This window comes from Corapipo altera, unplaced genomic scaffold (assembly GCF_003945725.1).
Source record: "Corapipo altera isolate COAL_440 unplaced genomic scaffold, ASM394572v1 50, whole genome shotgun sequence".
In the NCBI taxonomy this organism is placed as follows: Eukaryota; Metazoa; Chordata; class Aves; order Passeriformes; family Pipridae; genus Corapipo; species Corapipo altera.
In genome coordinates, this window is record NW_020884889.1 from 13,157,103 (window position 1) to 13,179,857 (window position 22,755).

Below are 22,755 nucleotides of genomic sequence, written 5' to 3' on the forward strand. Positions count from 1 at the left end.
TTTATAGGATACTGTACCCCTTTAATATTGTACTGGATATTGTTGTTCTGTCTCAAAAGGCATTATGGACTTTTCTGGTGAAAATTTACAGTGAAATACAGAAGAAAACAGAACAAAAGTAAAAATGTGAGTAATCCCCAAATTGCAGGTCTTTGATGTCATAAATCTGACACCTGTATGTATGTGACTGAGAAATGAAGGCTGACATTCAACCCTGAATAAACATGCATGAAAGAAACTAGAGAAGTAGGTTTACACAGTAAATTTTGTATGTGTTTGCAAAGTGTGTTATGGTCAGAGACACTGCTCTGTTTGTTTCCTTCTCCTCCTTTATATCCCAAGCAAGTTACTAAAAGAGGAGTTTTACCATCATTTTGTTTGAGTTGTGCCTGTGGCAGCTCTCTTGGTTATTGACCTTGTTACTCCCACAGTGCTCATCCAGTCCCTCAGCACCGCTTGCTTTCAGCCCTTTGCTCAGCTTCCTCTTCAAAGTAAAGGCACTTCTCAAGCACTTTGGTGAACCACAGCTACTTAAAAGCCACAAGCACAAACTGGTCATTTGGCAAAGAATATATTATTCTTACTCAACTGACGTAATCAGACTTTCTCAATTAGCACTTATGGATGCAGCATATGCTCAAGGGCTTGTTTGCAGTGCACTTGTCTGCAGTAAGTGTGACTCCCAGATGGAGAACTGGCTTTGTCTTACCCATGTTGCCACCCATAAAATGTTTCCACACACAAATGAAGGAATACAGGAAAAAAAAAAAGAAAGTGGAGCTAGAGAAAACACCCTGATGGGGTTTCTTTTTAATTATATGCCTGCTTTTTTGGCCTATTCCACAATGCTGAAACTGAATACCACAGATGGAGGGTGGGTGTTAAAAGCCCATTGAATACTGAAATTTTACTAATCTGTTATAACAGGAAACATCTGTGCTAAATGCAGTATTTAAAAGCTCTTCCCATTTCAGTTGTGGAACATCAGTATTTACAGGACAATACCAAGAAATTGTTTGAATCGTGGTCATGGTCACTTCAAATCTAATACTGACTGATTTCTTTCTGTGAATCATTTCAACAACTATGGACTTCGGAATACCAATGTACATAATCAATTATTCTATGGTTTATCCAGGCATCAAAGATTTGCAGTTCTAGAACTAACAGAGACACAGGCATTTAAATTCTTTCTAGTAGGCTACATTCATTTCTATTTGTGTGAACAAAGTCAACAATATTTTCACCAATTTGGAACATTTTCAGGCAGTTTTTCAAGACCAGATTTTCAGAAAGTTCAGAGAAGATTTTAAATGCATGTTTATCCTAACTGATGCTTAAAGTATTAAGGCTTCTTCATTCCTTAAGTAAGCTAATTTTCTATCCTATAATCTTGTCTAATCTTGTAGAAATGTAGGAACTGCCACAATATATCAGATCCAAGAGTCTACCCAATCCAATATCCAAGTTCTGCTAGGATGAGCAAGAGCTGTGTCAGGCCCTAGAACAAGCAAAATGTTTGGGGTTGAGAATTAAGAACCTGAAACACTCTACTCTTCCCAAATCTACTCTGTACACATTAATCCTATTCTTCCTCTTTCAGCTTCCTTGTCTGTTTGTTCTTCCTTTTTCATAAAGACTCAATTTCAGTGACAGCAGCTCCACGGGGATGCAGGTTTTGCTCCTGTGAGCATGTTAAGCTTTAAGAGTCATCATCAATCAGCTCTTGAATATTTATTGTCTTTCAAGTTCCTTTACTCGGCACAATTCTCTGCCTTTTGTTTAAGTGCTTTCGTGTGTATCCTCTTCAAATATGTTACCTGCAAGAAGCCCTACTTGTCCTTGCTGCCTTCTTTATCAAGAACCATCAATCAATATCTGAAACAAGTCTGCTTTCTATTTGTTGTTACAAATTCTCCCTCTTAAATACGGAGGCTAGAAAGGGAAGGGAGAGAACACTGTTGGTTTTGCTATGGATTCACCTGTTTCAGATATGCTTCTCTTTCATGTGAGGGAGGTGAGCAAGCAAGGCAGCTTCAAAAAGCACTGCTCTTATGTTGGTTTTGCTTAAAACCATCAAGCTCAGTCCTCAGGGGGGAGGGAGGAGGTTGGGCTGGGTCTCAGTTTGCCAATGAGCTTTATTGCAGGTGTTGAGCCGTTTCTTACACAGACCAATGAAGGGAAATGTCCTCAGCAGGCAGGCTGGGCTTTGCAAAAGCACATCTGTTCTTCACAATTACATCTATTGACAGCACAGTGCTGATTAATGGAAGCTTTCCTAGATGCCACAGCTCTATGAGAAAGCTGCTTTGACAATGACCAATTCAATGCAAAATTTTACAGGCTGTATAGTCATCCCTGAAACAGGGCACTGACAACAGCAAAAATCCAAAACAGAACTAAGAAAACAGGCGGATAAAAAGTCTGCAGCTGCACTACCCTTTCCAGTAGTGCATAACCATGCAGAAGTTCAGCCCTGTCTGCTGAAGAATAGAACTAGTTGTAATGAAAGGCAGGGAGTAGGCCAGCTCCTCACCTATTTTAAGGCAGGGGTAATAGCAAGCACCCAATATTCTACACATAACTGGAGAGCGTGGCCAGTCCAGATGTGTTGGGATTTGTTCTCCCCTTTTATTTGCTTTGTCTAATCTGTACTTTTCTGATTTGTCAAGCTTTCAGAGACATACCCCAAGAGAACACAGTGTACCCATGAGAAAGACAACCACACAAGCCAAGAAGCAGCATTCCTCTAAGGCAACTAAACAAGTAATGCATTGTTGCAAAAAGCACTCAGCTAACATTGAAGTAAACAAACTAGAAAATGCCTTTTTTTAAAGTTGGAAGCAGGAGCAGATGACCCACTTATTGTACAAGTATATTTATGCTTGGCAGTTGTATTTGGGTTCTCTTCTTTGTTTACAGCTGTTTATAATACGAACTACTCAGTGTAGCATACTTCAAATATTATTAAAAGGTACAAATATACAAAAATTATTAAAAGGTACAAATATAAAAAATGTGCTAAACTTGAAACAAAACATAAAATTGCAAGAATGCATTGGCTAGTCCCAAATGTGCACCCAAGGAAAGTGAGCTAATATTCTGGGTGATGAGTCATGGAAGAAGACTACCTTAATCAGGAGCTATGGAGCATGAAATGCATCTTGCAGGAGAAACTCCTATTTCACAAAACTATGCTCATGCAAATGAGTGGTTTTCTTTCATATCAGAAAACAAAGTCTACTGATCAATTATTTACTTGTGAATTTAATACTGAAAAGTCTGATGGCTCAATAGCTGTTGCTGTAAAAGAAGTTTCAGACTCACGTGCAGCTGCTGTATGTTTGACATAGGCCATGAATCCACACACAAAACTCTATCTAAAACTGTCTCTTCAGAGTTATTTGATATTTAAAAATCCTAGAAAAGAGAAAACGGGCAGAATAAATTCTGGATTTAAAAACTGCATTAAAAATTCAACCACATAAAAATTTTCTTGCTCTATAACCTCAGATGTATTAGCATCACCATCACATGAATCTTTTTTCAGATGCTAGCGGCTTATTATAGGAACACAGGGTGGATCCTCAGCTGGTGAAAATCATTAGAGCTGCACAGAAGCCAATTTATGCTAGCTGAAGTTCTGGCCCATAAAGTATCTTCTAAACCTGAAAGAACATCTTGTACTACAGTATTATTGGTCTTCAGGTGATTGAAAACCATCTTGATGAACGGTGTGGTCTCAGGGAAAAAGCAGGACTGTACGCCTGACAAATTTCTGCCCTGTGTTCCTTTATTTAACTTGATTAGAAAGAAACATTTAAGCAAAAACTTGCATGGTACAATGCATCATTAGTCACATGCTGCTTCTCAATAGTGAAACCATCAATTTTATTTCAGATGTGAATATGTGCAAGAGGTCTAACTATAATTGGAACATTAGCCAAGAAGCAGATGGGGATTGTGATTGAGAGTTTACCTCCTGGGTATATATTGTACAAGCAGCATCTCAGCAGAAGAGAGAAGGTTATCAAGCTCTCTTACAGGACATGCAAACTAGATATAAACACACCAGCATAAGCTAGAAATCAGCCTTAGGACACTGTGTGTTTAAGAAAAGATAGCATTTCATGTAAAGCAGGCAAAGCATTGGCCTCCATGCAATACTAAACAGGCATTTTATCTGTTTCACAGAAGACCAGTTTGGATTCTGTATTTCTAAATTTAGAATGCAGATCACTACAGTTGGTATGAGTGATTTCAATGCGGGCAATGAAGTAATGTGCAAATGCTGGTTGTTATGGGAAAGAGAGTTTGTATCTGCAGAATAGCTCCTTTTCTTAAATGGATCCTTTACATTTTAAGGCTAACTTATTTAACCATAACCATAACCATAACCATATTAAACCTTACATTTAAGAACTTGATTTTAGATATTTTTTTAAGAATCAAGGTTTTTGCAAATACCAAATTATGCACTTGCCTTATCCAGAGCATGAGTAACAAACATATTCAATTCTAAAGAATAAACTTCACACTCACTCTTGACAGTAACATCAGGACACAGTGCAGCTTGCATATTCCAGGTGTCATTTTCCTACATCAACCACACAGCTGTCTTTATAGTCCCTGAGATTTCTGTTCCCTCATTTTCTAGTGCCTGTGTTTATTCAGCTGCTGTAAATTTTGTCACTGCCAGTGACTGCAGCAGAGCAGTCTTACAGTTCATATGGCCCCAGCAGACCAGCAGACAACTATTAGTGTCTCAGATACATCCAGTTTCACTCAGCATCCTCCATGATTGACTAATAAGAAGACCCGGAGCATCCTCTTTTTTCCAGAGGATTCTCTCTTTTCCGCAGTGATTTCCACCCAGAATATTGCGGCTCCCATTCACTGCACCTCATGCAGATCCAAATGTGGCTGGAAAAAAGCCATTTGGGTATGTGATGCAATGTGCTGCCAGTAACTCTGAGTAGCTACTGCACAGTCCCTTCTGATAAATACCTGTCTCCGCTCTTTCTGTTCTCATGATGTACCAAAGCCCCTTTCTTGTTATACTTTTTAGACCAAGAACTAATTCCTAAAACAATTTAGGTTATATATTCATAGAATTTTATATATGCAATAACAATACAAACAGCAATTAACCCATCTGAGAGAACAGATCAAGCAAAGTAGTTATCAAGTGACCAGATAAACAAGTTGAAAACAGCAAAGGTTCTAATTTCAATATTTGGATTCACAGGAAAATTATTTGTCGGGAGTTTCCTACCTCTAATGTTCTTTACATTGCAGGAGACCCATTCTTTTCTTTATGAGTAGATAATAAAGGCAATTGGATTTACTCGTGTAAATCAAATGGAGAAGAAAAGAAAACCCAACCCCACACTCCAAAACCACATTGTGTGACAATGCTGTAGAGGCCATTGGGAGCAGCTCCTTCCTCTGGAACACCATCACATCTGCTCTCTGCGGACTAATGTGCCATAACATGCAATTTTGTGCTACATAAACTCATCCTGAATATGCTCTGTGAAACCTCTCGTTCAAATGCTGTACAATTATTCCCACAACACTGCTTAGGGTCGTCACCATTATCGGTGATACTTTGTGAACACTGAAAAGACAAATAAATATTGGCAGTGGCTGATGCAGAATTGCCAAATGAAGTGAAAACCTGCCAAAAGAAGGCAGGTTCCTCCTCCTTCTTTTCCCAGTTTTCCTCTTACCACTTTAAGCAATCCTTCATAAGATACTCATAATGTCATTCTGGTTTCCTACACAGGTGCTATAGTGGGAAGTAAATCCAAAGACTGGTTCCTATAGTCTTTATTTTCAGGCAATCTCTTCACAAAGATCCAACAGCCTGTTCTTTCCTAACAGATCTACCACCTTGTTTCAGAACAATTCCTGTCTGCAGAAAATAGAGCTTGCAATCTTTCTCCCCCAAATGGTCTTGATTACTGTGGCTATATCACCATTCAACCTGTCACTCAGATCTGTCATCTTCACATCATCTTCAGCTAGCATTTTTCTAAGTTCACTGCAAGGCTGTGCTAAATCACAGCAGTAATTTCCACTAGTGTTAACTTTGCTAAAATACAGCATTTCCTGTCCATCATCACAGCCTAAATTCTTGTCTTGTTCTTTCTTCTTGTCCAAGTTCTATCTCCTGTCTTCTTTTCTTACTCACTGAAAATGCTGCTGCAAAGAGTATTTATCATTTATCAAGAGTAATTTTGATCCTATCACCTCATTTTCTGTATTTCTTCTTTTTTAATGTACTTTCAGACACACACACTGATCAATCAGTCTTGACAATGCTTCAGGTGTTTGTGTGCCAAGAACACTGCCAACTCTGGTGACTGGTGTGACCTTAGAGATTGTTTGTAGGGTTTTGTAGCTGTCTGCTGCATCCTAGACTCAAAGCTCCTTGGAGTGAGCAAGGAAAGGGAGTGATCTGCACTCTTCTCCCTTATTCATAATTAGTAGAATCGCAGGTTGATTTGCAGCCTATCCTAAGGCCTGTGCTGCCATGGCTACATCATAATTGGCACTTCATTCCTTTAAAATGTGCTAAAGTATGTCTCAAGAACTGATGGGGGAAAGCTAGGATGCTTCAGACTGATGCTACAGTGGCCCAGAGGACACCACTGTGTCCTGCTCGTGTGTGAGACACAACTCAGTGTAATAGTTGCTGCCTATTCAAGAGTAATTTTGGTCCTCTCACACTTTGCACTACACCTCTATTCTTCATGTCATATGCATACAATGCTACAAATAAAATTCTGCTCTGATTTCCAGTACAAACCACACCATATTAGTGGACACCTTTTCTCTGAACTGACTCCTACATTCACTACATGCCTTTTCTTATGATTCTTTTAGTGGAAGTGGAGAGAGACATTGGTTAATTGTGCTTTATTAGTAAATTTTTTATGTGTTAAAATATGTTCACTTAATTTGAAACACTGTTGAGTGTTTCAAATTAACAATTATCAATTATCAAAATAACAATTAACAATTTTGGATAATTAACAATTATCCAAAATCTGATACCAATTTTACTAATGAAATAAGAAAAGTGTTTCATGTATATAAAATTTTGATGCTTCCCTTGCTGGGATTTGTCTATATTAATGAAATATTTAGATTAACCTTCAGCTCTTACCTTTATTTTACAATATGTTCAGACTGAGCTGTTGACCAACTGAATTTGAGCTGGCTACCCATGGTGTTTGCCAGTAGTTCACAGAACTCACACCCTCAAGTCCCCTGTACTCAGAGCTGAGCGAGGCAGGAGGATCCAGTTCCAAATTCTTTCTGCCACAGGTGGCATAACATGAAAATGAAGAGACTGAAAACAGGCAAATTCCATTTTCACTTCCATAAAAGGAAAATCCGGGGGAGGGGACAGGAGAGTTCAGGGTTAATGATTAACGGGCAAAGAATTTCTTGCAAAGCACTGCTAATTTTTTCCTTTTCCCATCTCTTGGCAGAATTTGGCAGAACTCTCATTCAGAGAAAGAAAAAATGAAAAGTTTGCAACTTCTTTCATTTTTGTTGCTTTCTTGTGTCATCGTCTCAGGAAATACATATGGAGGAAACAAAAAAGGTAATATACTATCAAATATAAATAATGATCATGAACCTCTTTTTAAATGTTTATGCTATAAAAATGTAGTAGTATTGACTGACTGATCATCAGTATGTTGTGTTTGGGTGCTATGTTCCCTTAAACTATGGCATTTATAACTGTCTGTGTTTATTGGAAAATGCAGTTGTTTGTAATTACGACAAACATTTCTCAGTAGAAATCCATACATTTGAGACTACAGACTTATGGTACTGTGACCCTTAACAAACTTCTGATGAAGCTAATTTTAAAATATATTAGTTTGAAAATATACAGTGGAGTGATATTGTCATAATCCTCTTGGGCTGGAAGTATTCTCTACAACAGATTCAGTCTCCTAATATGAATCAACATTTCTAGCTATCTGAGAGTGTTTAAGCTTTTATTTTCTGAGTTGCCTTTCATCTCAAGTGGGAGGAACATTTTGGAGTGAGAGATACATCTGCAGTATGTTTTGTAGAGCAGCACTGGGAAGGATCTCTGGTTGTACACCCATTTCCTATGCATTTGTGTTACTGTACATTGTGGCAGTATCTGGGGGACTGTTGAGAAAGTGCATCACAAAACTGCGTTTCTTAAAACCTCTCAGATGTGATTGACAAAGACAATTCCATGTTTGGCTTCATCATTGAGCCATACAGAGCAAGAATGAGCTTTCCTTCTTATTTAACTACATTTCTAATAGTCTAAGTCTGAAGGGGATAAATGTAGTTTTCTCTTTAGCTGGAAATAAAGCAAGATATGCACATTCACAGAAGTATGGTCTCTTTCAGTAGCTGTGTTTTGTATTTATGTTAATTTGTATTAACAGTTTTAGAAACCATTTGCTATAAAAATGCTTTATATGCAATAGGCACAGTGATTTCAATCTACAGGAGGCAGGACCACCTTTCTTTGATTCTGCACATTAAAATTCCCCTTGGGTTTCATTTTGAACAATATAAAATCCTTGAATTAAAATACTATGAGAACTTAAACTGCAATTAATGCCATAACTTGGCCTGGTTTACCAGACAGCAAGATCTGCATATCCTTAACAGTTGCTGAACCTTAGAAAGCTGTTTAGAAATCATGATCAAATTCTGTATTTTTGAGAGAACCAAAAATTAGAACACTAACTTTAATTTGAGGCATCTCACAAAAACTTTGCTCAGATCTATCCAGATTCCACTGTGTGGTTAAAATTTAGTTCGTCATAAATACAAACACCAGGCAGAGAGAGGAAATCATTGCACCCGTGTTCTTTTACAGCCACAGGTCTTGCCTTATGCAGCTCCATTCCCCTACCCCACTATCTGTGGCACTGTTTATAGCAAGGCCAGTTGCTTCACTCTCTCCATCTCCCTTTCCCCTCATGACCTAGGACTCCTATATTGATGGACTTCACTTGTTTGCTTATTGCTTCTGCAGTTTAAAACCTCACTTGTGACAAAACACAAGTGACATGTCATACTGACACTAGCAGATACGCCCAGTTCATAGTATGCTGAGGCAAGAGACTGATTTCAGAAGTAGAGCAGGTTCTCTTCTAAAAATGCAAGCAAACTCGACTGTATTTTCTTGTAGAGGCTATCCACAGCCCAACTAGATATGCTACAGAGGCTAGTCACAAGGTTAAAGGACCTGGTTTTCTATTATGCTGAAGCTGGACCCTCATCTGTCAATTTTAAATCGGTCCAGCTCTAATTCCAACTATCCATTTGCATTAATGTATATTTCTGCAGCTTTCATTCCCTTCTTATCCTTCTCCAATCCAACCTCAGCCACACCAACCCTGTCCAGAACATAATGGAACTCTCAGTTCTCAAACTTGCCTTATTTCTATGGCCGTTTGATTTGCCAGTATAGCTCTGCTGGTTCTGTCTGTCTTCAGTCAGCTCTGGTGTTTTGGCCACACTTAGTAACCTCAGGGAGTCTTTTTCTTCATTTCAATTCCCAAGGAGGCAAATTTTCTTCCCACAATGGCATATGCAAATGACAATAAGGCATTATCTCTCACTAAGGAAGGGCAGCAAAGATTTTAGTTCTACATAAGAGCCCTTTAAATGCTGTCAAGTGGAGACAGCTTTCAATGAGCATTGGATTTATTTTACCTGGATACCCTCACGCCTTGGAGTTCCCTTGTTCTTGCTTTAGCAGGAACTGCAGCAATGAACAGTATAATTAAAAGGATCTATAAGGCCTTCTCAAAGATGAATGTCTGGCATGTCATTCTAGCACAAACAATTGCCTGTAAGGGAACCATCCTCTAAAAGAACAATTACTGTGTAAGCAAAAGTCCTACTCATTCATTTGTACCCAGAAAACAAATGAATCTATCATTTTATCCACCTGCACAGTAAAAGAAATTACATTACAAAATCAGAATTTATAGGAATTAGACTGCAGGGGGTAAATCAATTTAGACAGATGTATGTAAATAATTTTTATCAAGTTATATAAAGTATACATACTATAGGTTCTTATTTTATACTTAATTATGTAGAACAAGATTTGCATTACCAAGCAAAAACAACATCCCATTTAAAGCATACACGGGGTTATTCTTAAAAAAACACAGAGTGTTTCTGAAATATCATGGTTTTCTTGTACAATTATATAGCAGGAAAGAAGTTTGTAATTTTTGGCAAATGTTCATTATCTAAAAGCAGCATCCCGGAACGAGAAATATGCACCTAAAAATAACATCCCTGAAGTTAAGCCAAGATGATTCTTTCTAAAAACATGCGAAAAATGCTTCAACATAAGCTCCTATTTATTTTGATTCTTCTTCTGTAAACATAAAAAGAGGTGGGAATATATTCAATTATTCCACTTGGTTGTGCAGAGCAGAGTTCTGCAGTGGCTGACATGAGAACTCCTGCTGTTGAGCCAGCACTTCTTACTTGACAGTCTCACAGCTGGCAGCTGAGCTGGACTTTTTTTTACCCAAAAGAGAAAGGTAATATCTTAATTGTCATCCAGGTCTGCTAGGTTTTAAGTATTACAGTGCTAACATCTTAGCAATATAACATAGACCACAGGAATGGATTATAGAGAAACCTGAATTGCTGTTACATTTTCTTTATTCCCTAAGAGTATTACAGAGACATAAAAGGTGTGTTTGGTATATCAGATCCTCCAAAGCCTAGATAAAACTCCTCAATAAAATGCAGTGTATGGAGTATACACTATCAGATCTGAAAAACAACCAAAATAATAATTTCTACATGATGCTGAAAAACTCTGAGAAAGGCAATAAACACAGAAGATTTAAATGCCATTTAAACTGCAGAGAAAGAGAGCTAAAGTCTGCTAAGATGATGACATGGTTACCTTTGACATGGAAGGTGAATATCACTTTTACTGTCTAACAGTTCTTTAAATCTATCCTAAATGTAAAAATGTAGAGAAGACTTTCCTTTCAATTCCTTGAAGCATATTCAGTGTAGTAATAATCTGTGCCTTAAGTTTTCATTAATTCTGTGTGGTTCAGGTTTCTATTAAATGACAGAAGAACACAGACTAAAGCCAACAAGGCCACAGGATATTAGCAATCCCAGCCCACTTCCAGTTTGAGAGAAAGTGCTATGAAATTAAATTGGCTCCAAAAATTACTGAAAAAAAATATTCTTTTTCTCTCCCTCTTCTTCATATGCAGAAATATACCATGATTACAACCCATAAAAACAAGACTAAAACCAGTTAATATTTCTCATTTACTGCACTGGAGTTTGCCCATCACCTCTGAAGCTGAAATTCATGTCACTTCTAGTTAGGTCATTTAAACAGGGATTCAGGAGCTAAATTTTGTGATGTACCAAAATATTGGTCCAAGAAGTCTTGGAATTTGGAAGTTCAGATATCAGGGTACTAACCAGTTACATTAATGATCTAGGTTATGATATTAATAGAAGTTCTACAAAAGTATTTGCTGCCGTTTTCTGAGTGGCTGCGTTTCAGATTCACTGTATCCATACACAGCTTTTGCAATACTCTCAGAAGTCTTAGAATTCTTCCAAAATTTCTATCATCTAAACCAATTATTGTTCCTTTTGGCACCTGGAAAATTCTACAAATATAATTTCAGCCATCGATTTTCACTACAGAGTCCAAAATACAACTGTAGTCTAACTAACAGAAGGCCCTTTGCTTTTCCCATGACAAGAGACAATAAGGGAATTTGATTGACAAAGGAACTATCCATGCACGAAACAAGTTTCAATCTTTCTACTAATGCAAGTGACTGAACATCTTAATGAGGACCTTAAATTCACCAGAGGATTGTAATTCATATGACTTAGGCATTACATTCTTCTGACCACTGCTATATGAACAGTGGTTGAACTCATGTGACACTTGAAAAATTTGCCCATACAGAACAGTTCTCGATAAGGTGGCACTGCAATCTAAGTGCTTAACTTATTTTCTTCCCTTTTCTCTCAAACTAGAGAGGGTTATAGTTAATTTTAAACATATATATATATATATAGTTCTAATGGAAAATAAGTATCAATAAAAACATTCATTATTAAAGAGAACATTTTTCTTTTCTGCCTATTTTGTGTTTCACTCTAGGTTCATATTACACATCTCATTTTGGAAAACATAGTTAAGCCCAATCCATGTGGAGCTGCAGGGTTATTAATAGAGTTGCATCGACAGCAGTACAATAGTGATGATGTAGCTCATAACACCATATGGTCCCCTTGGGTGGCCTTAGCACAGTGACCTTTTTTCCTATATGTTATCCAGAGCTTAGAGACTCTTTGCTGAAGATAACTCAGACTCCTTGTACAGTGGAATAGTTCGGCAGCAGGTGGATGGGCCAGCAGCCACTTCCAAGCAGCATGATTAATATTTCCTGGCAACATAAGCAATAACTGGCAAAAGAGACAGAAGGGGCCATCTATCTGCACATGCCAGGACTGGGTGATAAAGTTCACTGCTTTGGCAACAGGCCAAATGTGAAATATAATTCTCGCAAAAAAAATTGTTTAATGTCTATATTCCAAGTTAAAAAATATTACCACTTTCACACTTTGTCGTCTTTCTTCTAGAAAAATATGCTGGTTTTAAAGTTATATTACTATGACAACTCACTTGTTCCTTTTAAATTTTAAAAAAAAATTGTTAGAGCTGCTAATATCCTCAGAAAGCATTAACTGCACAGGATTGCACACCCTTACACATAACCACTGTGATCAGCCAACGAAAGCCTTTGCTGGTGCTGAAATGCTTCTAACACAAGATGGTTGTAGAAAGAGGAGCTGTTGCCTAAAGCTACAGAAATTCTCCTTTTTGCTTAGCCAGTCCAGTAAAATCTGTCTGAATCTTTTACCAATAATACTTGGTACATAATAACAATACCAATAATACTTGGTTTATATTTGGGCTTCTACTTTGCCTCCAGACTTGGTGGTGTTGCTCCCGCTGCAAAAAATGACAAAAAAGAAATCTAGAAATATTGGATATGAGTAGACAAGGTGTTTGAACACATACTGCTCTCTGGAATGAAACCAGCATGTCCAATCTGAAAAACCAATTTTTAGGAGAGAAATCCTCAAACCTTCTTGCTATTTTGAAATATTTGATCCAAAAAACATTTTCTAATTTTGCATAGTGCTTTACTCAGTAAGGGAAACTGATGGAGACTACTGCCAGAGGAAGGCACTGAACCAGGGAGGAGATGATGACAGAGTGGATCCAAGGACAAAAATAAAAACATACACATACATTTGGGTTGTGTCTGGAGTTGACAAATGCCCCTAAACTCTGCTACACTGGCATGTTCTCCCAGATCTTAATGCTAACTTTGACAACAATTATATAGAAACACTGCTGAGATTAAATTTTTCATTCTAAAATCCTCTGATGTTAAATCACTTCTGGTTCTACTTTATGCTTCTCAGGCTGAAAATAATCTGTAGTGTCAGACTGAAGGATTTTATCTACCCTTTCAAGCACCATTCTTCTCCCTTTCAGCAGCAGTGAGCCATAAGGGATAATGGAGGACATCGGTTAAGGGTTATCTCCATGTTTGCCAATCTGCGTTTCCAAAAGTCCCTCAAATTAGAGATTCTGTCAAATTGGAGTGGGAGTGGTATATATGGCTGTTCCTTAGTTGTGCTAACAAAAGATACATATACTGAAAAACTACCAAATTACATTCTGATTTATTTACCAGGCAAACAATTGTCTAATAAATATACTGTCCAGGTAATTGTCATGACTTCAGACTAAAACTTGTCCAGAACTTATCTTTGATTGGCATTCTACAAGTTGTTATAAAAATACAGATAATTAAATTTTATGGACTTTCAGACAAAAAATATGTTAAGAAATTATATTTATGATTTAAGAGGGTAGTATTTTGATTTTTTATATTCCCATTTGATTTTTTTTTTGTGTTGTGGTGAAATAGAACTGCTAGTTTTCATATTTATGTTGCTTGTACTTTTAACTGAAGATGACAGTGCCAATGCCCTCAAGGTTTCCTTTTTAGGGGCTGACAAAAGGAAGGGAAGGGACATGGGAGAAATTTATCTTCTTTTTTAAGGCAGAAATCTTTGGGCAACTTTTATTCATGAAAACAAAATATTTTGAATGGTATTATTCAGGCCATACTTTCACCTGAGAGCTTACAATCTTCCGAGAATTTTTTTTAAAATTTAACCATTTGTAAGAATGATGAATACTATCTAAAACCCTTATTTTTTTTCAGAAAGCTACTGCAGTTCTGAAACTGATTATTATTACTGTAACAGAATATTACTTTTAGGGCCTGAACTGTGAGGAAGAAATAATATGAATTAGCAGTGCTTTTAGGACACGTGGAAAAGGTTTAACCTCCAGTTTATTGTGCCAAATAGATGGTCTGTAAACTCTTCATCCCCAAAACCTTCAAAAGCTATTGAATCAAGTCCTTAGTAGCTACTTAAACACTTTTTTCAGTGTCTCAAGCAATGCCTATTAATGCTGCCATATCACTCTTCAGTGATTCACTGGAGTCAGCACCTTCCAGACCTTTCAAACACCTGAACGATTTCATAACTGATCTTGACTAAAATAGCTTGTCTATGACAACATATAAATTGCCACCTACACAACAGTGCCTGGCTAAACTACAAGGAAAGCTGACAGCCCTAATTGCATTTAATGCCTTTATGCAAATGAGGGTAAGCTGGATGAAGCACGTCCCAGAGCAGAGGTTTACCAGCAGGAACAAGACTTTCACAGATTGTATCTGTGTGGGATTCCCCAAATCTGCTTTTCAGGTTAAGGACCAATTGCAACCAGGAGACAAACAGAGTCTTCTCTGATGCTTGAAAGTAACCCCAAAGCAGTTTTTGCGTAGTTTTCAAGAAATATGGAGGTGTTACATGGAGGATGCATTCTTCCCTCCAGAGTACAGTGTAAATGAAGGGAACTGTGACTAAATTACAGTTGATTCTCTGGCCTGTTCTGCCAGTATAGAAATGAGCAGAGCATACTGAAGAAGGAGCCTAGACCTAAACAAAAGAAAGAAAGAAGGGAACTTAGAATATTCAAAGATAAAGAACTCAGCTACCAGTGTAAAGCATTAATACTGGATCTCTGCAGCACTATACACTGCACAGAAAGCCAGCTGGCACATCATCTGAAAATCCACTGTGCTCTCTATCCATCATGCTTGCCTTCTGCTTACCTGGGAAAAGAAATCAAAGCTTGTTCTTTTAATTGGGAACAGTTTTTTTATGAGGAACATCATAAATCATTCTTTACTTAGTATATGAAATCAGAGAATCATGAAATCTGAGATACTAATAAGCTGTTTTTATCAGTCATCTTTGTCTATAGCTTACCCAATAAAGCTCTAAAGAAGGTTCCAACACAAAGCATTCCAGTGTGCAGTGCTGAAGTTACTCTTCTGTTTTCCATTGACCACTATGATGCAATTCAGCCACCTCTACTCAAACTGGGCAGTAGGTACTTCGTGATCCCCAGGCTTGTTGGGCTCTGCAGTCCTCTGCAGTGAGAGTAACTGGGCATTGCCTTAACCAGAAAGTATTGCATCTGACCTGCTGACCTGCACTTATTGCTCTCTAGGGCACACCAAGGTCAGGTCAGAAAAAAGAAACACTGAAACCTTTCTTGCAGCCACTAAGCTGACAGCATTTCAAATACCACCAAACATACAGAGAGTGTGTGCTAAGCATGAGATTTTGCTTACTACAAATGAATTGGTGACCTTCAGCCTGCGTTCCACACCAGTACAAGCTGTGTGTCCCACAGAGCTTTGGGATTTTCACATTTCTCTTGGGGCACAGATGCTTTTAGGATTCGCTCTTTTCAAAAGCTTTGTGTGCCTTTCCTCTCTGCCAGAACGTTCCTCCATCCCAACAGCAACATCTGCACTGTTTCCTGGGCAGAGGAGTTCAGCAGGATCCTGATGGATGCCATTTAACAGTCTTAGTCTCTTCTCACATACTCTGTGACCATAACGTGATCTTTAATAAGTTAACTTAAAGGAACTGTAACTTTTCCAAGAAACTTCAGCCAAGGAATACATCTCTTGGCACATTCTGGTTTGGTAGTGCCAGTGTCACCTCAAAGAAATGCAATGGAGATTCAGATCTCCAAATGGACAAAACTCAGAGTCTTTGATCCAGCTCACAGAACAGACAGTTGTGCTGCTTACTATTTTAATCTCCCTAAATCATAGCTCACAGTAAATGGCAATGGGAAGGGCTGCTGAATACATTGTGTTCTTCTAGCTGGAATTTTAAGCAGCAGGAATTAACACAATTATCACAGAGATCCTTAGAAAATAGAAACAGAAGCAGGAGTATGACATACTACTCCAAGAGGAATCTTTGCATCCCCCTTCTTCCAAACCCATTTCTGGAATTTCAGTAAATTCGTAGGACTTGCACTTTGGATTTATTTGATTTTTCTCTTATGCCCTTCTCTATCCTTCCAGTCTAGGTTATGAAGGTTATATATATATATCCATAAAAAATCTTCCCCTTTACAAAACATTAAGTTCTAGTCAATTAATTCCATTGAGGATACCTGCATGGCCTTAAGATGCACATAACTATTCCTTTAAATGAAATGCTACTCCCATGAACACCACCAAAAGACCTGATATTAAGTTATTAGTTACTTTCCATGTATGAAGTATCAATGTTAGTTCTTTAACTGGTTTTAAAAAAAAGAATCACTATGGATATTTTGAAAACTATCATCCTGGTGTGCAGAAGGGAACAGAATTCTCAGACACCAGAGAGTTAATGCTGCATCTGCTCAGGGCCTGGGTACTCTGAACTCACAAGGACTTCTCACAACCCATCCATCACATCAGCATTTAGCACTCTGCAACCTCAGCACTTCATTGCTTCTCATCTCCCCCTTAGACATTCTGGACCAAGCCCAGAGTAATCCAAACAAATGGATCTTGGGTCTTTAACAAGTGATTAAAGAATCTTTTACACCCACCCTGTAACATACCGTAAGTCATAATTCAGCTACTGACTGGCTGTATTTGTGTTTTTCAAAGTAAACACAGTCACACAACTTAACTGTTGTACTACAGGACACTCTGGATCCCTGGAATTTCCAGCTGGAAGACTGTTTGTTTCAGATATTCCTTTATTTCATCAAAATGTAGTAGATTTCCCCATGGATTTCTGTTAGCTGACACTGCCTGGATATTTGTACCTTCATTGTATATTGTACACTCCTGGATGCTGTGGGTAGTTGGAAAATCCAGTAAATCAACATTTTTCCTCTTGCTGTGTAGCAAGTTAGTCCCCAGACTGTGTTCCTGAGTAAGCTTAATTGATCATAATAAGGCAATCAAATGTGAATATTTTTTGCTCTTTGATTTCTAGAATGCCATTTAACAGTATAACCAAAATGAGACTAAAGACATGAGTTATGCCAAAGTAGAAATCTATCAGAAAATCAAACATTAATATTAATGAAAGAGAAGGGGTGACACTGTGCATCTGCCCAGCTCTGGGGAAAAACAAGGCCTCAAATACTTGTGCTTTGTATTTAGCCAGTGCCCAGTGATGGCAGACATTTTAAAGTCCAAGGAAAGGCTGTGGTTCTTTACCCACTTGGTGACATTAACAACTTCAGCAGCCCTTGCCTCAGGCCACTGGTGCAGGTACTTCCTGAGCCTCTCCACTGTGCCAGTACAGCTGCTTAGTCAGAGAATGATTCTACAATTTTTCTTGCAGCCAATCAGCCTGGAAACTGGTCCAGTTGAAAAATAATCCTATTTCTTTCTTGTGATCCCACTTTTTAGCTGGATAAGCTCCCTGATCCTGTACACTCTGTAACTAAGTGACCAGCTGTGCTGGGACAACGAAGGGGACTACAGGAGGTCAGGAGTGAGGGGGTGGAACAAGATAGGGAAGAATTCTGCTTAGAGTTGCTTGGGCAACACTGAAGCCAAATGTCCCGTTAGGAACTAAACACCCTAACCAGAGTAATATTTTTTAAAATTTTTTTTAAGTTTAAGTTTTTAATCTCAATTTTAAAGAATAAATAAATTTGCTCCCTTACCAGGCTTTCTATCATCAAATTTAGGCTCTATTAGAAGTTTAAAGATCCTTTCCTCTCTTCTAATTTGATTGCTTTTCAAAAATCACTTTAGCAAAAGAAAGTGAACTCAGAAAAAAACCTAATTTATCATTCCAGCTCATAAAATAATGTAACTCGTTGTTCTGGCTGGTGTTAATAATATTTATATTGGAAAGGTCTAGGGCAATATCCCTGAAAACACAATTGTTTTCTGCACCATCAGCAACCTATTAGCCAGAAAAAATAAAAATTTTGTACTTTGGAGCTTTTTGGGTACTTGCTCAAATCAAAGCTTTCATTTCCTTCATACCCTCCATACATATTTCAGCAAATTAACCATGGAAAAAGTTCCAAAATTAGAGAGACAAGGCTTAATTTTTAACAATCCAATTCCTAATCTAATGTTTTCCTATTATTACTTCTGGATTTAACAAGGCTATTTAGCCTACAGGAGAAATCCTTTTAATAATGGAATTCTGGTGTAGTATTTTTGGGAAATCTCTGCCGTTTTTCCTCTTGATTCTCCAACACCACCCACTTCTTTTTCCTCCACACACATGCACCCACTTAGTTAATTGTGTGTGATCACTAAACACAGACACATGTGGGCATGAGAGTCCCTGATCAGACAGGCACAGAAACAAAATCTCTGTCCTTCAAGGACAGGGTAATTTCTGTCAGGCATTTTAAAGCCAAGGCAGGTCATTGAAGTTATTATTAGCACTAATTAGCACTCCCACAAGCTGTTGAATTCTTTACCTGCAGCCAAAGGCCACTCAATATGGTGCAAAATTTGCTCACATCTTTGAAAGAATCAGAGAATTGGCTCGTCTTTGAAAACATGGGGTTGGTCCATTGCATGTGAATAGGCTTTTGGTAAAAATATGTCTGATCCATGTACCAAAGGATCTACAGAAGCAGAGATATGATGAAACTGTTCCAAAACAAAGGAATTCTACAAATGTCTAAACAGATTTTGTGAGAAAAGGTAGACATCTGGCCTTCCTTATTATAATGGTGCTGTATTTTAAACTTTCTAGCAGGTTTCAGACAATTCATACCCCATCTCAGCTACACTGCTGTTCTTTTAAGTTAGTGTTTTATGTGGGAATTTGAAGACAAGTCTGTATGAAAATTGATTTTTTTCCCTTATGAGCAGCCTTCCCTCGAGAATGAGAGAGATCTGAACTGAATCACTGAGCTCCAAATAAAACACTGATCCTAATTCTGACAGTGGCTAAGAACTGATGAAAGCCCAGTGAGCCACCTCTTTTGTATCTTAAGCACATTTCTAACAAAGTGCCATAACAGGGAAGCCTGGCAATAGCTCTCATTAGTAAAAAGCACTGCTACAGGGCAGTACAAGGATTTATTTGAAATAAGGGAGAAAGAAATGTGTTAGAATCAGCTATTTTGGGTCTAAGATAATCCGCACTATGACCTTTAGTCTAGAGATGAATTTTCTACAAAAGTAAGCAAAATTGTACCAGGAGTCAAAAAGTAACATATTATCATAAATAAAATTAGCAAATATTTACTGTAGAATCTACTATGCAGGAGCCTGGCACCTAAAGGATTCCCCTCCAAGAACAAGTCACTATCCTGTGTGGTAAGAAGTTGGAAACAATGGGGAGTCTTGAAAGGTAACAGGCAAGGTGTCTCTCCAACTATCGTTCCTTGCAGAAGTGAAAAGCAGAGAGTGAGAAACACAGAATAAACACTGCTTTAAAAAAATCCAGGCCCAGCTCAGTGCAGATTGACAAGCTGCAGCTCTTCATTAGCTGGACATGCAACCCAGCATCCAAATGCCATCCAAACTGGGGGCTTCCTATGTCCCTCTGAGCTGTATTTGAGTTTGTGTCTGTCACAGAGGCTGCAGCTTCACTACAAGCTCCACTTGGCCATGCACTGTCACACTGAACACATTTTCATCCAGCCAAAGTCAAATCACAGAGCTGGAAACAAGGCCCTCAGGATCTTCATCGGTCCCTTCCATGGGACACAACACATCACACTTTGTGGTTGCAGAGGTCAGCCAGCCCCTTTTGACTTTATGCCATCCTTAAGGCACCACTCAATATTTTAAAGAACTCTGCAGGTCTGAAGCACCAGTAATATTAATGGTCACAATTTTAGCATGATCAGTATTATTACCTCTGCTTTAAATTGGGCACTGAAAAACACTGAGCTTCCAGTTACTATGAGACAGCATTCAATGCCAGGACTGGAATCCTTATTTTTAGCCTCCTGGTCCCATTCTTGAAGCATTTGCTTTGTCACACTGCAGCCAGGAATGCATTTCCTCTAAAACTAATATACAAACAGCATCAAAATTCTGGCCTTCGCTCCCTGAGTGAAGTACCATTATGAAGATCAATCAAGGTCACTGCTTTTTTATTTGTGTTATCCATTTTTTGAAAAGGAAGCCCCACAAACCGAGATGTGACACTGGCTGCTGATGGAATCTCTGTCATTTTCTGCAATTTGCAACAATTTGTAGCATTTTCATTATTTGGAGACTTGATTTCCTGACACCAGGGCACAGCTACAAGGTAAATTTCTGGGAACACACAAATGACATAATCTATTTCCTTTAGTATGATGCCAGCAGCTGAAGGGTGAAATAATTGCCTGGAAGTGCATTGAGTTGCTTCATTCTGCTAAACCAATTAGGATAATGGGAATTCTGGAACTAAATCCCTAGACACGTAACTAAAATTAAGCCTTTTAAACACTGTGACAGAAATTAATGTCAAATGCTTCAGGAACACTTTCCCTCATGGAGACAAACCTCTCTACAAAACCCAGCATTGCTAACTCATAATTAACTCTCAGAAAGGAAAAGAGCAAAATTTTCTAACTGCCTGTGATGATTCTCACACAGTTGGGTCACTGACAAGCCTTTTCTAAGGTTACAAAGTTAAGTAAAGGTTGCCAAGCACTGGTAGTATAATAGGACCATGGGATGCCTTGGATGTGCATTTAGAGGTTCCATTTACCAAATAAACGGGAGCTGGACAGATCCAAAGAATGAGGATGGTGCTTATTTTAGGAGACATTACAGACGGTTTCCAGTTTGTGTTTCAACAAAAAAATTGTGCAAAATTAGAGAACTGAAACCAAAAATCTCTCTTTTTGTTATCATGATGTGAGGGATCATGATTCCGGTGTTTCAGGGCTAGAAGGCATGGATACTACCCTGGCCAGTGAACAACTTTAAAATGAAAATAAGCAAACATTAAATGCATATTTATAAGCAAACAAAACTCAGATGAGTGTGAGCATTAAAAAGTGTTTCACTCACAATTTCTGTCAGTAAGGATTATTCACATTATCTCTAAAATCGCTTTCTCTAAATTAAGTCACATGTTGCTGTTGTATCTTTGAACTTTTTCCATATGTTTTAACCTGGATCAATTCAAATGTTTAAGGCATTAAATATACTTGGAACAACAGCTGTTAGCTCAGAGGAGGAATCTGACCCTATAAGAAACTGTTTTGTCATACTCTGGTATTCACCTGACATTTCCAGGCAGCCAGTACATCTGTGGGTGAATTCAGAGGGTCAGCATAGTAAAGGCAACAGGAAAAACCAGGGGATTATTAAATACACAGAGAACAAACAACTAAAGAATTTCAGACTTTGCTTATCACACCTAATCTCTAGTGTCAAGCTATCTAACCAGCTTGTCTTCTGTATCACCTATGCAAAATTGAGGAAAGCAGAGATAGCTATGCTTGAAAATAATGCTTTAAAATCTCTATCTTTACCAAAATTATTCTGTTTCAGAAGAACATAGTCTTTACTGCTCTAAGTGAATTTTTCTGCCAGGAAAATAACTTTTCCCTTTTCATCAGTGTTGACACATCCTGTAATCTACCCTGCATCAGTTCCATATGAGCCACCACACAAAGAGATTACACTGACCATTATCCACTCATGGAATAAGATGATAAGCAGGACTCTAAAGGGCAAGACTTGTTTGTAGTTTCCACTGTGACCAAACCTGAATGTTCCAATCCTTGGCTTTTCAAACAAAAATGATGGTTCTTTCTGTTCACTCTCATTTACTTATTAGCAGTCATAGAAACATGACCAAATATGATGATCTTTTCTTAACAAGGTATCTTTCCATAGTCAGAAGGAAAGTGTTCAACAGCAGCAGATGAAATGTTACATGAAAGCCTAAATTCATCATTCTTATGTGACCACTGGTTTCCTGAACCTGCTCAAGCCCAGGGATTTTTGTCAGTTTGCTCCATTCCATAAAAATCCAAACTTAGGTGACTTCACCATTTCTATCAAGTTTGCCCCTGGAAAAGAAATAATCCAATCAGAGGATGGAGACAAAAGAGATCTGATCAACAGGTTTAGAGTTCTTTATAATACAGGGCATCTCCCACAGTCTCCATTCCTGACCACTAAGTCAGAAAACAGAAAGACAATTCCTGAACACAGTAGTACACGAATATTAAGCTCCTGGAATTGGGTTATGCTCTTGACACCCTGACCAAGTTCTTAAATAACAGAAATGATACAATCCTCTGAGAAGTTTCTTGCA